This window comes from Bacillus rossius (assembly GCF_032445375.1).
Source record: "Bacillus rossius redtenbacheri isolate Brsri chromosome 9 unlocalized genomic scaffold, Brsri_v3 Brsri_v3_scf9_2, whole genome shotgun sequence".
Classification (NCBI taxonomy): Eukaryota; Metazoa; Arthropoda; class Insecta; order Phasmatodea; family Bacillidae; genus Bacillus; species Bacillus rossius.
The window spans coordinates 1198788-1209383 of record NW_026962013.1 but is presented as its reverse complement, the minus strand read 5'-3'; positions in this window follow the sequence as shown (position 1 = coordinate 1209383).

Below are 10596 nucleotides of genomic sequence, written 5' to 3'. Positions count from 1 at the left end.
AGTGGGCGGGTGACGGGACCCACCAGGCAGCGGCGAGCACCTGTCAGGCGCGGGGCGTAACTCGTGTGTCCGCCGACTGGGGACGTCGTTACGCGGCCATCGATTGGCGCCGGTGTCGTCCTGGGGCGAGGGGGGAGGGGCGGGGCGGGCAGGTGGGCGCTAGGACGTCCGGTCGAAGAGACGCCCGGCGTCTTGACAGGACAGAGGCGCCTCAGACTACACTCCCCCCCCTCCCTTCCCAGGCACTGCACGGGCACAGCATGTCACAGAATCAATGTCGCAGTTACCCATTTTAACAGTATCAACTGTAAGCGTTGTTTTCACGGTCACAATTAAAGAGTAAGTCAAACAGTTCTAGATAATAGCTAGAGGCTGGAAAAATTCGCGCTTTCAGTGACCTCTAGGATAGACTCCACAACCCCCTACACACTCAGGCAAATGCCACCTGCTCATTGGCTACCGACTCGAGACAATTGTCAATTTGGACGCTTGTGATTCGATACTTTTTTTGGTTGAAAGTTTTCCATTGGCTCAAAGTCCTTCAGACAAACTGTAAGCCAATCACAGAAGCAACATGAACGTACAGTTGTTTGGATTCTAGCATAACGCGAAATGAATCCGCGAATTTTTCCGGTCCCTAATAATAGCTTGCGCGAGTACTGCTTTGTTGTTTCCTTGCCTGCAGAGCGAAAGAATGGCTCTTTACCCTAATTAGCAGAGGGTGAACCTGTCAACTTTGTTTGGCAACAGAATGGAGCCCAACCTCATTGGAATCTCTTTGTGCGAGAGTGGTTGATCCTTGAAGTCCCTGACCGTTGAATTGGTTAGAGCTCATTTTCGCTTGCCTCCACGTTCACCTGACATACTTACGGACCGGAAAAATTCGCTATTTCAATGACCTATAGGATGGACTTCAATATCATCTACGCACTCGGATGAACTACGCCTGTTCATTGGCTACTGACTTGTGACACATGTTAACTGGAATGATCGAGTTCGATACTTCATTGGTTAATGGTTTCTCATTGGCCCAGAGTCCTTCAAATAAACTGTTGCCCAATCACTGAAGCAGCAAGAAGGCATTCGTATTTGGATTCTAGTCTGTCACGAAATGTACCCGCGATTTTTTCAGGTCTCTAGACATACTGCCATGCTATTTTTTTTTACCTTCGGGGCTTTATGAAAGATCGTGTCTACGTTCCACCGCTACCTAATTATTTGCCAGAGTTGAGACACAGAAAACCCTACGCATACTCGAGCAAATTCCCCATGCCCATTGGTTGCTCACTTGGCAGAAGACTTAATTTGGTTGATCTTGATTCGATGCTTATTTAGTTGAGGATTTCCCATTGGCTTGGAGTTTTCCGCGTAAACTGTGTGCCAATCGCATTACCAGATTGTTTGGATTTCAGTCCGTCTCGAAATGAAAACACGTAGATATTGTTCTGTTTCTAATCGTGCGTTATCAGTAGAGACCTGACAAAATACGCGGGTTCATTTCGCGATAGGCTAGAATCCAAATACATGTGCCTTTATTTGCTGCTTCAGTGATCGGGCCACAGTTTATCTGAAGGACTCTGGACCAATGAAAAACGTTCGACGAAAGAAGTATCAAATCACAAGCTTCCTAGTTCTCACGTGTCACGAGTCAGTAGCCAATCAGCAGGTGTAGTTTGCACAAGTACATAGAGGATCGTGGATTCTATCCTACAGGTCATTGATACCTCCAAATTTCCAGTCCCTAGTTATCAGTAGGGATCGGAAAAATTCGCGGGATCAATGGCCTGCAGGATGAACTCCATAGTTCTACATACACTCGGTCAAAAGTGACCCACTCATTGGCTGCTGTCTCGTGAGACGTCCCAACGTATCAGCTTGTGATTTGATAAAGCTTTGCTCGGGCGTTTCTCATTGGCCCAGAGTCATCCAGGTGAGTTGTGAGCCAATAGCAGAGGCAGCACTGAGGTATAACTATTTGTATTCTAGCCTATCGCGAAATGAATTCGCGAATTTTTCCGGTCCCTAGTTATCAGTAGGGACCAGAAAAATTCGCGTTTTCAATGGCCTCTAGGATAGACTCCATGATCCTCTATGTACTTGTGCAGATCACACCTGCTTATTGGCTATACTGACTCGTGACCACGTGTCAACTGGGAAGCTTGTGATTCGATACTTCTTTCGTCGAACGTTTTTCATTGGTCCAGAGTCCTTCAGATAAACTGTGGCCCGATCAGAAGCAGCAATAAAAGCAAATGTATTTTTATTCTAGCCAATCGCGAAATGAACTCGCGTATGTTACAGGTCCCTAGTTATCAGGTATAGTTGGTTCGGCAGCCGGCAGGAGGCGAGCAGAGCAGGTGGGGCGGCGAGAGAGATGTCTGGGCGGGGCCGGTAATGGAATAAGCCGGCGGTAATTAAGATTGAGGAGCGCGCTCGGGCCGACGTGAGGCGGGCGTCGGGATCAACTGCCGACGCCGTCAACATTACGAGCTTGGCTCGGGGGGCTCGGGGGCAGGGCACGTGGCACCGCTGGCTCGACCTGACTGATCACCCAGGGCCTGGGAGGGGTCGATATCCCCTCCGCAGCGAGTCCGTGCTTCAGTGCGAGGCCAAGACAAGATTCCTTACTACTTGGTTCCGTCCTGCGGTATCGCGACACATTTGGTTAAAGCTTAACTTCTGTCCGATACAATACCAAAACTGAATCTATTCGTGCTTCCTATCAGACAATGTACCCACATCGGGTGACATTTGCTGGCCAGCTAGGATCCTGCCAAGTCACGCACTTGAGTAGTGTTGGTGCAGTGTTGCCGCATGGTTGCAGTGTTGCCACATCGTGCGATACCAGCCAGACATGACCCTGCCCGGTCTCATGTGTGTAGTGTTTGGCTGCAGTTTTGCCGCATGGTTGCAGTGTTGCCACAACGTGCGCTACCAGCCAGATATGACCCTGCCTGGTCGCATGTGTGTAGTGTTTGGCTGCAGTGTAGCCACATGGTTGCAGTGTTGCCACATCGTGCGCTACCAGCCAGATATGACACTGCCCGGTCACATGTGTGTAGTGTTGGTGCAGTGTTGCCGCATGGCTGCAGTGTTGCCACATCGTGCGCCACCAGCCAGACATGACCCTGCCCGGTCACGTACGCGAGGAGAGTGGCTGCAGTGTTGCCGCATGGCTGCAGTGTTGCCACATCGTGCGCCACCAGCCAGACATGACCCTGCCCGGTCACGTACGCGAGGAGAGTGGCTGCAGTGTTGCCGCATGGCTGCAGTGTTGCCATATCGTGCGCCACCAGCCAGACATGACCCTGCCCGGTCACGTACGCGAGGAGAGTGGCTGCAGTGTTGCCACTAAGGCCCCGGCAAGGGGGGGGGGGAGCTCCGCCCAGCCCTCGCTAATGAGCAGCTGTGGTTAGCGCCGCGCGGGGAAAGCGGGAAGAGGGGATTACCGAATGTCTAATACGCGATAATGAAGCGGCGCGCACTTTGCAGCACAAAGGAGATTGCGAGCTCGCCGACTGCTACGGAGACACTCTTACCGTGATACTGTTGTTATTGTTAGCTCGCGCTGCTGCAGGCTCGGCGGAGCCATTGTGCCGCCGGCCTCTTTCCTGCGGTCCGCTGCTCTTCGAGAACAAATTACACGTAATCTTCCTGGAATAAGAGCGCGTGAATAGGAGAATAACGAGAACTCAGAATATTTCTTGCGTCGGACAATAAACATTTAACAATGCCGTCGTCATTATGCCAGACTTAGATTTATTCCTACTTCGTAAATAGGTTTTAAACCTGAAGGAAGTTCAGAGTTATAATTGGCGGTTCTTGACTTTCAAAAAAAATCATTATCAGAAACTAATAACTTTTGCAGATTATTTATCACGAGGCGAAGCTTCGCATTCTCCGGTGTATTCGTGGAGTAACAAGGCTACCCAGGGCCAATGGGAGGTCTCCCACGCACGGCAGTGACCAATCAGACGCTCAGAGCCTGCCCCCAGCCCAACTCGCCCACCAGACGACAGAGTGCACTTGGGTCAGACGAACCCGCCTCTCCTGACTGAATCCTTGTCGTATATCCACGTGTGGCGTTCCGAATAGCTTTGACTTCGCCAGTGTTGGACTCCACTGCAGGGGAGGTGGGACAATGGATATAGTACGGACTGGGTTGAACTCAAAGATAGGTACTCTGCCTGTTCATTTACTGTGGACTTGAAACACGCATCAACTGTCAAGACTCAATGTTTGAGTATTATTTGCCGCCACAAAGCGGTCAGTCTCAGCTGATGTTACTCAAACGGCATGCTCGGATTAGTTATAATTATAGTCTATATTTTGAAGCATACATAAGGAAACTAGTAGGGACATGTCATAGACGTCCTGCTCTGCAGCACGGGCACACTGGCTGCGGCTGACATGACGCTCGTCTCGACGACTGAACTGACCAATAGGAACATGCATGCGCGCTGCGTACTGCGCAGGTCCTGCGTGTGGTCTCAATCCGTCGTGTCTCGCGGATTGGTTTCACTCCAGGCCTGACTCAGATTGCGCATACGAACATGATGAAACCTTCTCGTAATTCTCATTGGTAGAGACCGGGAAAATTCGCGAATTAATTTCACGATAGGCTAAAATACAAATATTTATACCTCAGTGCTGCCTCTGCCATTGGCTCACAACTCACCTGGATGACTCTGGGCCAATGAGAAACACCCAACCAAAGCTTTATCAAATCACAGGCTGCTACGTTGGGACGTCTCAAAAGACAGAAGCCAATGAGTGGGTGGCATTTGACCGAGTGTGTGTAGAACTATGGAGTTCATCCTGCAGGTCATTGAAACCGCGAATTTTTCCTGTCCCTACTCATTGGTCGATAACGAGGTTTTTCACTCCTCCTCTTTCATAACTGGCGTGGGGTCTTGAACAGCGCTGTAGACCAAGCATGAGCGCGAAGGAGAGGTGGATGTGGCTCGCGTCTGCTGGCCAGTGAGCCCGCGGAGTGATCATGGGCTGAGTGCGTGACAGCAGCGCCGAGTCGGGCTCGTGTCCGCGCGACCGAGGCGCCCGAATGCCCACACATCGACCAGTCTGAAGTAAGTTGCCATGTAGGAGGTGGGGTGGGGGGCCGCGCGTGTAATTGCACTCCAGGAAGAGAGCGAAGGGGCGCGACCACCCACAGGGGTCGTGATTAATGACGTCACGCGGAGGGATCGCAGCGGCAAGAAGACCCGACCAACCTGGAGAGACTACCGCGACGTCATCTGCCCGAAGCTGCTGCTTGGTCGTCGGCTGACGGTCCCTGATGGCGTCTACCTCGCAGCTGTGGTCGCAACTGGCAGAGCAGCGGAGAAGGAAGACCGCTCCAGATGTGTATGCAAATAAGAACTCATTTACAGCTGCTAGAAAGAAGGTTCCCTACCTTCTAGGAGAGACCTAACAGTTCTCTGACACTCGGGCAAATGCCACACGTTCATTGGCTGTTGTCTTGTGAGACGTCTCAACTGGCAATGAAGTCGATTCGTTACTTCTTTGAACGAATTTTTCCCATTGGCTCACATCCCTCCAGACTAACTGCGAGCAGACGGTGGAGCAGAACGAAGGTTAAATGGTATGGATATTACCCTGTCGCGTAAATAATCCTGAAGCTTCCCTGTCTCTCGAGATCTACCTTAGGCATGTGATCTGTCCTGAAGGCCCCGGACAAATAAGGCGATGGCTTCTCTTGCAGACTGCTAACAGCTGAACACTTGAATGAACGCTAGGACTGGTTCATGGGTTATTTTCAAGGGAATGTATTTTTCGCGAAGACAATTTCCGATCGCTCATTAGACTGCGCTAAGGATTGTTCCCTTGTGATTGGCGGCCGTCTGCGAGAGAAGCCATCGCCCAGTTTGACAGGGCCATTCAGGACGTGTTTGCTCCCGCACTGTCTGGCTGTGATTGGTGTTCTAACAGCAGACGTGCACCTGAAATGAACCCAGCCAGCCAACTAACACAGATAATGATTCACAGTTTTGACATGCAGCTACCTGACCCTCCATGGCGCTGTAGAGACCACGTGATCAGGTCAGACTGTCGTCAAGCGATAACTCGAACTCCTCCGGTCCTCACCGAAAAGAATACACGCTGTAACAACGCACTAACGCTATTGGAAACTGTCATGCAGATTTGCGCAACTGGAAATGAAGTAACAATTTTTTTTTTAAAAAGAAATAATTTTTTTTCGATTCCAAAGAAATGAACAATGCAGCGCTTAGTGCCGCTGCACTAACGCTCGCCCGAGAGAGAGCAGTGGGGGGGGGGGGGGAGTTTCCCCTCCATTCTTTCCGGCACTCATGAGCGCTGCACTTCTTGTTACGCTCGTCTGGATCGCCGCCTCGACCCATCTCGCCGCTGCAGTGACGAGTGGCTCGGGGGAACAGCGGCGGGAGTGGCACGTGGGTCAGCCCGACCAGGGCCAGGGGTCGCGACCTCCCGGGGGGAGGGGGGAGGCCGGGCGATGCGTCAAGGTCGCGTTACGAGGCGATCCATCAGGCGCCGCGCCGCTCGCAAACATCGACCCCTGTCGCTGGCCGCCGGACGCCGAGCCTCGTAGGGCGTCTGTCCACCTGCCGGTCCTGAAGGTCCTCGCCCGCAGCTGCACATCCCAGGGCCTCCGCGAACCCGCGGATACTCTGTGGCGTCACTAGCAATCACTAGGGACCGGGAAAATTAGCGGAGTCAATGACCTCTAGGATAGCCTCCATTATCCTCTGCACTTCTCAAGTAAACACGCGTGTTCATTGGGTACTAAACTGTGAGGCGTCTCCACTGGGTAGCTTGTGATTACGACGCTTCTTTGGTCGATAGTCTCTCATTGGCCCAGAGAGCTCCGGTTAAACCGCGAGCCAATAGCAGAACCAGCAGAATTGTACACATGTTGGAATTTCAGCCTACCACGAAATGAATCCGCGAATTTTTTCGGTCTCTAGCAATTAGAACGTGTGCTCAGTAGAGCGTCTCTGCCTGCTCGCGACGGGACACAGCACTCTGACATCTCTGACATCGGGCTCAGAGCAGTTTCCACGAGTGTGTATATATATATATCCGAGTTGCCTTCTTCGTTCAGACTTCCGTAACTTTGTTCCGTGATTTCTAAAAGGGTGCATTCGTGAGAGCACGTATAGTAGCTTGGAAAAATTCTCTTATGATCCATTAAAATTTTCATGTGCAGTTGCTTGCGTGAGTGGAAATACAAAAAAAAATCTCTACAGTTTCTAAGTCAATAATCTATTCATGTACTACAAAACAGTTTTATACTTCAGTATTTCCGCGACAGTCTCCAGCGACTGGCGGCGGCCTGCTATTGGCGCAGAGTGGGGCCAGTCACAGTCGCGAGTCTACAGCTCTGTGTAGAGCGCCTGAGTCACACTCGGTGGCCACATCATGTCAGGCTGAAAACACCCTTACTGTTCAGCGGGATAACAACTGGCCCATTGATAAACCCAATCAAGTTTAAATAACAAAAATTTCATAGAATCTAAACTATTTATTGACGGCTCGCTGAAAAAAAAATCTGGGTTCGCAAAATAATTGGTCAATTATTTACTCACCAACAGAGAATTTTCGGTGATAGTTAAATAGTATTGAAGTGTCCGCGCAGTGGCTTATTTGTCACTTATGACGGGTTTTATTGAGATTATGCAATTAATTATTTTGCTATAAATATAAATATCACTACACAAAAGAAGAAAATCGGACTCTGAAAAATAAATGTAACTTAATATAAAAATTTAAAAAAAAACTACAATACTTGGCTCTCAAAAACCTCAGCTTTTTCGTCACCATTCTCCCCTTACCCATTTTCTCTCTCTCTATCTCTTTCGCTCTCTATCTCGCTCGCTCGATGTAGTGTTGGTATCGTAGTTCTCCCTTTCTGTCCCTGATATGCACATACCCTACAATCCCCCCTTCCCACCTATCACCCCACAATCCTATGGGAATAGGAACGTCGGAGAAGCAACTGAACACTTCTAGCAAATTCTTTACTATTGGGTAGTAGACTCGGCACAATCGATATGTAGACGAGGCTTTTCTTTGAGCTATCGGCCCGTCCTGTTGGTAACCCGTGAGGTTTTGGTTAGTGTGACAAGACGTTAGTTCACTCAACTCATTTCTTGCTCTGTGGTCGCTCTGAATGTTTACCGCAGCACACAGCAGCACATTGATAAGTTTTCACCAAACTAATGCTCAGGCAAGCGCGGCTCCAGAGGAGGGGCGCAGGGGGCGATAGCCCCTTCCGAGCCCCAAATTTTACTTCTTATTTCTTTGTAGGGAATATTAATGTTAACTTAAATACTTTCGTTAGTGTGCTAAACTCTTATTTCAATCATAATTTGTACCAGAATACTAAATACCAGTATTTGAGACCATATATTTGGTGAATATCCCAAGGGCAATGTCATGCATCCTCCTGTGTGTGACAGCCCTGCCCGAGAGGTCTTCCTGCAGCCGCCATTGTGCTCAGGCGAGGTTGATCACACCCAGCGCGTGAACACGATGACCAGGCACGCGACCACCCGGGTATCGCCTGGGCGGCTGCTTCAACACGGGCCTCGCCGCCCGCCGAGGTGTAACTGCGTCATAACTCGCCCTCCCACAACCACCACCCCTAGCCCGGCCGGGCTTTACTGCGTGCAATCAGCCGTAAAGTCGCGCGGTCCCGACAGCGGGGAGAGCGCCGGCCAGCCCCCGATAAAACTGACGCTCCTGCTGGCATCCCCCCCTCCTCCTCCCAGCTCGACACACGTGGAGTTGTCCACAAGCACTGTCGGCAGAACAACATTCAAATTTGGCAAAATAACATCTGAAGGCCAATTCCACTCTGTACCCCTCACAAGGACACACGAGTGGGTCGGACAAAGAAGAAAAGCTCCTGGTACACCCTGACGGGTTCAGATCTAGGAGGTGGAAGTGGTGAGGCTAGGCCGGGCTTTTGCCCGGAACAACCTGTCGGCAGAACAAAAGTGGTAGAAGGATGCGTTAGATTTCAGACACGTTACGTGAACTTCCTAAGTTTATGTTTACCTTGTTTGCTCTTTCTTTGGCTGAGATCGGAAGAAACACGCAATCATTCCGTGTCATCAGGCTAGACAGTCCTGCTCACACGGCGTGTGCTCCAACGCGTGACGACATGACACTCGGAGGGGAAGGAACGCTGATGTGTTTGAAGGGTGGCGATATCGTCTGTCAGAAGGAGCCCATGCGTTGCTCACACTTAGAGACCGGGAAAATTCGCGAATTCATTTCGCGATGGGCTAAAATACAAAAAGTTATACCTCAGCGCTGCCTCTGCTATTGGCTCACAACTCACCTGGATGACTCTGGGCCAATGAGAAACGCCCGGGCAAAGCTTTATCAAATCACAGGCTGCTACGTTGGGACGTCTCACAAGACAGAAGTCAATCAGTGGGTGACATTTGATCGAGTGTATGTAGAACTATGGAGTTCATCCTACAGGTCATTGAACCCGCGAAATTTTCCTGTCCCTACTCTCACTGAAGGGACAGAGTGTGAACCCTGGTGGTTTGCACTCCACTATCAGGTAGCACTGCAGGTCCCGTCACCCTACTCTTCCGCACTCGCATAACCTTGCGTGGTTACGTAACAATCACCACCACGCCATCGTATGCACCGGTCTTTTCGCAGAGAGAGCGATTCACCAGATGCAGAAGAAGCTGGACAGAGATCGGAAAAAATTCGCGGATACGTTTCGAGATAGGCTAGAATTCAAACTCGTCTATCTTCAGTGATTGGGCCATGGTCTTCCTGAAGGAATCTGGGCCAGTGGGAAACACTCAACAGAATAAGTATCGAATCGCAAGCATTCAAGTGAATACCTGTGACGAGACAGTAGCCAACAAGCAGGCGTGGTTTGCCCGAGTACAAAAGAAATCACGGAGCATGTCCTAGAGGTCAGTGGAACCGCGAGAATGTTTCCAGTCCCTACTGAAGAATGTGGACTGGAAGACAATGTAGGTTTGATCATTGGCTGCTGACTTGAGAGACTGCTCAACTTGGTTGCCAGTGATTGCAAACTGGCCAGTGTGGAGGGGGGAGGTAAATTTGTTTGAATTTTAACCCGTCGAGCAATCAGACAGATCATTCCGACCTTACGGCCGGCGTTCTTGCGTTCCCCTCCCACATATGCGCCCTAATAGGGTAGGGTGGGAGTAACATTCTAATTCTCTTTGATTAGACATTCCAGAGCTTTAGTCAACAGAACTGTGGGGGATCGCTCCCTGTTGTTGATCGGGAGGGTAATGCAACTTCGGCAATGTCCAGCGGCTGAGGCCACCAACCCAGTATAGTCACCGCCTCAGCCCCTCTACCGCACTCAGCTGACCAGACAGTTGCCTGTGTCCTGAGCCCTGAGACTTTATCAGCACTGCTGGCGCCTTTCCCGTTCTCCCACATCACGCTGGGACTCCTCAAAACACCCGGAGAAATCAGGCAGCGGGTTTTTCCCGTCTCAAATGGCAACCAGGGGCGAGGGGGCACTATAGCCACGCGTCATTAGAGGGAAGCTGTGTTCCCGAGGACCCTGGGACCCGGCGCACTTAA